This window comes from Portunus trituberculatus, chromosome 41, assembly GCF_017591435.1.
Source record: "Portunus trituberculatus isolate SZX2019 chromosome 41, ASM1759143v1, whole genome shotgun sequence".
NCBI lineage: Eukaryota > Metazoa > Arthropoda > Malacostraca > Decapoda > Portunidae > Portunus > Portunus trituberculatus.
Window position 1 is genome coordinate 37703039 of NC_059295.1, and position 7500 is coordinate 37710538.

The 7500-nt window shown below is 41.0% G+C and overlaps 1 protein-coding gene across 1 annotated transcript in view; it reads right to left on the bottom strand.

The window, feature by feature from the left end:
• LOC123517145 (beta-alanine transporter-like) overlaps window positions 1-1914 on the bottom strand; it is a 58322-nt gene extending 56408 nt beyond the window's left edge. The window contains exon 1 of the mRNA XM_045277096.1: window positions 1748-1914. The gene's annotated coding sequence lies outside the window, so the exon portion shown is untranslated. The remainder of the gene's footprint in view (window positions 1-1747) is intronic.
• Window positions 1915-7500: the final 5586 nt, after the last annotated feature.

Consider the following 7500-nt stretch of genomic DNA (forward strand, 5'->3'; position numbering starts at 1 on the left):
TCTCTGACGCCACGGATAAGAACATAAGATAGGAAGACGAGACCGAGAGTGAACTACGCATACAGCACATTGTTGCCATGGTATGCATTGTTGAATATCTTGTTCTCCACACGACTGTTTTCAAAAGTCATACAGATCATTCCTCGAACTCTCAGGACAAGAATGCCAAGAAAAGGAAGCGCTAGGATAAGGTGAAAAGACTACACAATACCTATGGAAAAGACTCATTAACCTCTTCAGTACTGGGATGCATTTCTACCTTGAGTTTTGGGTGTGATTCGACCATTTTATTGCGCCTTAGGAAGCGTCTATGAAGGTCAGATGATTAATGGCCAGAGCCTTCACTATTTTAATCCCCCACATGAGTTTTTGAAGCTGTACAAAATTAAAGAATAGAATCCAGAATGAATATGACAACACGTCTGTTACTGAAGGGGTTCAAAACAGAGACCCAAAATAGAGATTAAGTTGCAAACTAGTATTTTTGGAGTAGTGATAAAAAGACTATTTCATTGCCTCCCAGCCTTCCTCTACTTACAACTACTAAACAAAGATATATAGATAAATAAACAAAATAATATAAAAACAGCCTGTAACATCACTGTTCCCCTCACACACACACACACACACACACACACACACACACACACACACACACACCAAACCTTATCTAACTTAAATAATCCTAATCACCTTAGAAAAGAGAAAAAAAACGAAAAGCTGTTTCTTAAGGAATTTAAAAAATCACCTTACCAAATAATCCATCACTGGAACGTATCAACAATGCAATTAAGCCTCAAATAGCTTTATAAAGTTAAGGGCATCGCAACAATATGATATGATACCAACTTTTCAGTCCTGTACAAGTAATTAAGTAACAACTGTCCCTCGCAACACTGTCGCCTCTCCTTCGTTTCAGCTGCAGCAAGATAGTGCCAACAGCCCACTACGTCCCAACACGTCTCTATTCCACGTAGTGTTGTGGTCAGCACGCTCCACTCACAATCGAGGGGGCCGGGTTCGAGTCCCGGAAGCGGCGAGGCAAATGGGCAAGCCTCTTAATACTATGTGGCCCCTGTTCACCTAGCAGTAAATAGGTACGAGATGTAACTCGAGGGGTTGTGGCCTCGCTTTCCCGGTGTGTGTTGAGTGATGTGGTGTCAGTCCTACCCGAAGATCGGTCTATGAGCTCTGAGCTCGCTCCGTAATGGGCAAGACTGGCTGGGTGACCAGCAGACGACCGAGGTGAGTTACAAAAATGTAGTGGCAAAGGGGCGACAGGGAGAAGTGTTAAACGATGGTTTGTTTATCTCTCACTGCTGTTAACAACCATCAGTGACACGCTCAACAAATATAAACAAACGAAAAAAGACTACGAGTACACACACACACACACACACACACCGTGTAGTGTAGTGGTTAACACCAAGATGTATTAGACTTAGTCTAATACATCTTGGTTAGCACGCTCGACTCACAATCGAGAGGGCCGGGTTCGAATCCCGGCGCGGCGAGGCAAATGGGCAAGCCTCTTAATGTGTGACCCCTGTTCACCTAGCAGACTCCAAACCCAGCGAAGATCGGTCTATGAGCTCTGAGGTCGCTCCGTAATTGGGAAGACTGGCTGGGTGACCAGCAGACGACCGAGGTGAATTACACCACACACACACACACACACACACACACAAGGACAATACGACGGTCTGGTTGTAGTGGAGTGAAAACAACGTGGTCAAGTCTGGCTTACCTTAATGTGAAGTGAAGCACGAGAGCCTAACTGGCAGGCTGCCTGGCTGACTGGGGACTAGGCTTGCTCACCACCACGCACGGCCACGGCCACAGCCACACTGGTGACTGATCGTACCGTCTCGCTGCCCGAGTCGCTGGCTGCTGACGTGCTGAGTGGTGGAGACAGGTCGGCGGCAGGTTGGCAGCGAGGAGGTTACTACTGAGGGCGGGATTTCGTGGCTTACATCCTGGGGGGGCGAGATGAGTAATCCTAACTTCCTGTGGGGTGGTCGAGGGGCGGAGCGGTGCGGGGAACATCAAGTGCAGGTGAGAACGGAGCGCCAGTGTGGTAGCAATGGCACCAAAGTATGAAGTAATAGTGCAACTTTTCTTATGATTAAACCAAGGATTATACACACACTCACACATACACACACACATATGATATATATATATATATATATATATATATATATATATATATATATATATATATATATATATATATATATATATATATATATATATATATATATATATATATATATATATATATATATATATATATATATATATATAGCACTAGTTCAGGGGGTGCTGTGAACTTTCCATTAAAGCTAGTTGTGATCTCATTGAACATTTCCCTTTGTGTCTCACAACTCAAGGGGGCAGTCACAGCGTGCCCTTTAAAGACAACTCGCCTTCTTCACTCAAAACTACATGCACTTACCACACTTACACCCTTCACTTAAAATTCAAAATTGAAATATGGCGACTCCAAACCCAGCCTCGGAGTCCTCTTCTGGGGAGGGGAACAGAAGTGTCATCAGATCAGACTTCTCTCTTGATGACGATCCCAAATGTCTTGACACCTCCCTCAACTTTTTCTTGTTTAACTTCTGCAACATTCGCGGTCTTAGATCTAATTTTCAATCTGTGGAACATCACTTCTCCTCTACTAAACCTCATCTTCTTTTCCTCACCGAAACACAGTTGTCTGAGGCAACTGACAGTAGCCCCTTCTCTGTCCCCTCCTACTTTCTCTATTCTCATTTTCATTCCAAAGCTGAATGTTGCGTCTATGTGCGCAACGACTTAAATTGTTCTCTTGCCCACACTCTCGAGTCTTCCGAGTTTTCCACCATCTGGCTTCGACTCAAAAGTCACTCTCTAACTAAATTCATCTGTGCTGTCTATCTCTCCCTAACTCTTCTGACTATAGTAATTTCTTTGACTGTCTAACTTCGAAAGTGGAGCATATTTTGTCCCTCTTCACTTACGCGGAGGTCTCCATTCTTGGAGATTTCAATGTTCACCACCAGCTTTGGCTTTCCTCTCCTTTCACTGACCATCCTGGTGAACTAGCCTTCTACTTTGCTATCCTCCATGACCTAGAGCAACTGGTGCAACACCCTAACCGTATTCCTGACCAGCTTGGAGACACGCCCAACATTCTTGATCTGTTCCTTACCTCTAATCCTTCTGCTTATGCTGTTACACTATCATCTCTCAAGCTCTTTCAACTTTGTCTATCGACTTCTACGTTTCCTTCTTACTGGAAGTTTGCCTATATTCAGTCTGTTCCTAAAAATAGTGACCGTTCTAATCCCTCAAACTACCGGCCTATAGCTTTAATCTCTTGCTTGTCTTAAGATTTTTTTTTCTATCCTGAATAGAAAGATTCTTAAACATCTGTCACTTTACAATCGTCTATCTGATCGCCAGCATGGCATCCGTCAACGTAGCTCTACTGGTGATCTTCTGGCGTTTCTTATGAGTCTTGGTCATCCTCTTTTAGAGATCTCGGTGAAATTTTTGCTGTGGCGTTAGACATATCAAAAGTTTTTGATAGAGTCTGACATAAAGCTTTGATTTCAAAACTACCCTCCTACGACTTCTATCCTTCTCTCTGCAACTTTATCTCAAGTTTGCTTTTTTTAATCGTTCTATTGCTGCTGTGGTAGACGGCCACTGTTCTTCTCCTAAATCTATTAATAGTGGTGTTCCTCAAGGTTCTGTCTTGTCACCCACTCTCTTTCTATTGTTCATTAATGATCTTCTTAACCAAACTTCTTGCCCTATCCACTCCTACGCTGATGTTACCGCCCTGCATCTTTTCACGTCCTTTCAGAGACGATCAACCCTACAGGAAGTCAACAGATCACGCAGGGACGTCACAGAACGCCTGACTTCTGATCTTTCTAAGATTTTCCATTGGGTATAGAAAATCTAGTAATTTTCAATGCCTCAAACACTCAATTCCTCATTCTATCAACTCGACATAACCTTCCAGACAACTATCCCCTCTTCTTCAATGATACTCAACTGTCTCCCTCTTCTACACTGTATATCCTCTGTCTGTCCTTTATTCATAATCTTAACTGGAAACTTCACATTTCATCTCTTGCTAAACAGCTTCTATGAAGATCTCTGAGTGCAAGATAATAATGAGCACTAAGATCTCAGGCAAAGGCAGCATTAGATTCGATTATACTGGGTGAAGACCTCAAGTATTTCGAGCGTTTTTGATGTAGAAAGGACACCAGCAAAACTAAAATAAATTACGATGAAGAAAAAGCGATCCACAAAGGGCTCTTACATAAATGAAAGTATCAGCCAAAGCGAAAAGATAAGCAAGCATCTTGAAACCTCTTTCTTCTAAGAGTTTAAGTCATAGAAAGGTAGAATTATAGAAACAGGCATGGAATTCCAGAGTTTACCAGAGAAAGGGACGAATGAATGGGAGTACTGCTTAACTCTTGCAGTAGAGAGGTGGACAGAATAGAGTGAGAGATAAAAAAAAAAACCTTTTGCAGCGAGTCGTGGAAGAGGGGAGACATGCAGTTAGCAAGAACAAAAGAGTAGTTGGCATGAAAGTAGCAGTAGAAAATAGCAAAAGATTCAACATTACGGCGATAAAAAAAAAGAGGTTGAAGAGAGTTAGTTAGAGAGGAATTGATAAAATGAAAAGCTTTTGATTCCACTCTGTCTAAATGAGACTGTATCAGTGGAAATCCTTATATGTGAAGCATACTCTTTACATGAAAGGATAATATCCTTGTACATAGTTAGCAGGTGGGGATGAAAACAAAAAAAATTGCAGAGATCGACGACTCAGAACACCTAACTTCCTAGAAGCTATTTTAGATGGAGATGAGATGTGAGGTTTTCAGTTTAGATAAGTAAGGGACAGACCGACCGAGGATGTTTAACTTAGAAGAAGGGGGACACTTAAGTGCCATTAAAGGAAAGGGGATAGTTGTGTAGTAGATTATGTCGAATTGACAGATTGAGGAATTGAATCTTTGAGGCATTGAACAACACTAAGGTTGCTCTGCCCCAATCAGAAATTTTTGAGATCAGAAGACGGGTGTTCTGCGGCTTCCTTGTGTCATCTGTTTAGTTCCTGGAAGGCTGGTCTTCTATAAAAAGACGTGGAAAAGTGCAAAGTGGCATCATCAACGTGGTAATGGATCGGTCAAGAAATTTTGTTTAGAAGATAATGCATTGATGAATGATAGGAAAAGAGTGGATGACAGGACAGAACCCTGAGGAACACCACTGTTAATAGATTTAAGAAAAGTACAATGACCGTTTACCACAATATGAATAGAAAGGAAACTTGAAATGAAGTTGCAGAGAGGATAAAAGCTGTAGGAGGGTAGTTTGGAAATCAAAGCTTTAGCCCTGACTCTATCAAAAGCTTTTGATATGTCTAAAACAACAGCACAAGTTGCAACAAAAAGTCTAAAAGAGGATCACCAAGACTTATTTAAGGAAGACCAGAAGATAACCAGGAGAGTGGCCTTGACGGAAGACATACTGGCGATGTTAAAAGATTGTGATATTTAAGAATATTCCTGTTAAGGATAGATTTCAAAAAATTAGATATGCAGGAAATTAAAGAAATAGGATGATAGTTTGAAGGATTACAATATTCACCCTTTTCAGGAACAAGTTGAATGTAGGGAAACTTTTAGCAAGAAGGCAAGGTGGATGTTGATAGACAGAATTGAAAGAGTTTGACTAGACAAGATGCAAGCACGGAGGCACAATTTCTGAAAATAATAGGAGGAATTCCATCAGGTCCGTAAGCCTTCCAAGGGTTTAGACCAGCGTGGGGATAAAAAAAAAAATCATTGCTAAGGATTTTCATAGATATCATGAAGTAGTCGCAGAGGGTGGAGGAGAGGGAAGAACAAGCCCTGAATCATCCAAGGAATAGAGTTTTATGCTAGGGTTTGAGCGAAGAGTTCAACTTTAGAAATAGTTGAGGTGGCAGTGGTGCCATCAGGATGAAATAAGGGAGGAAAAGGTGAAGTAAAGTCATTAGAGATGTTTTTGGTTATAGTCTCGAGAAGTCTCGAGAAGAGTTAGATCTCGAAAGATATTGAAACTTTCTGTTAGTGAAGGAGGGTTTTTTACTATTTGGAGAACCGATTTAACATGATTTTGGGCATGGAAATTGAAAATAGTAGTAGTAGTAGTAGTAGTAGTAGTAGTAGTAGTAGTAGTAGTAGTAGTATTGGTGGTAGAAGCACTACAGAAAGGTAGATGTTCATAATATAAGAGCTTGAAGAAACTGTGTAATACAAGTCACGGCTACCCTTTCACTGGCCAAGTCTCGGGGTAACTGGTAGCCATAAACAAAGAATAAGAAATAATCACACCCAAATACAGTTAACTTACACTTTACTATTAATAATAGAGAAATAACAAAACAAAGATCTCACACTACTATTTCTGACTCGTCACCACACAAGGAACCGCTGAGATACACCACCACGTCTCTCTCCCCACGCTCAATCACAAAGCAACACACCAATAAACCGTAATAACGCAACACTTCACCCACACAATCTTCTCCCTTACATATCCATTACCCTGACACAAATCTCACTATAAACTCAACACAAAGAACATACTCACATCAACGAAACCACGAGGCTTCAGAGACAACGCCCACCGCCGCCCAATCCCAGCCGCGCACGCCCCAGCGAAAGAGCGAAGGTCGCACCAACCTCCCTTGACCCATGCACGCCTACCTAAACACCTTACACGCTCGTAAATAAATGGTAAACTTAACCTACTTGCATTAATCTTACGCACTACACTACCTTATACCTGTACACATAAATTTTGCAGGACCTGTACAGATTCATATCCGGGTTATGTGGACTTGTATACATTTGTTGGTCTTGTACATATAGGTTTGCGAGACCTGTACACAGATTTGCGGGATCTGTAATACAGACATACAAATTATATATATATATATATATATATATATATATATATATATATATATATATATATATATATATATATATATATATATATATATATAAACTTTTTCGGTGTCAGAAGTACAATTTTTAAAGGGTATTGATGAAGGAAAACGATGGAGTTATCTCACTTGATATTCCAGTTCTAACGTAGCCAAATTATTAGTCTATTTGTTAGCTGAAGAATACTCAAGAAGAGAAGAAAAACAAGTGATATGATTAAAATCTCTTACGTGCATATGGTAGTTGAAGTAAAAGTTTATATTACATTGTTTCCAAATTTAAGATAATGAAGTAAAATTCAAAGAATCGAACACACACACACACACACACACACACACACACACACACACCGCGTAGTGTAGTGGTTAGCACGCTCGACTCACAAACGAGAGGGCCGGGTTCGAGTCCCGGGAAGCGGCGAAGCAAATGGGCAAGCCTCTTAATGTGTAGCCCCTGTTAACCTGGCAGTAAATAGGTACGGGAT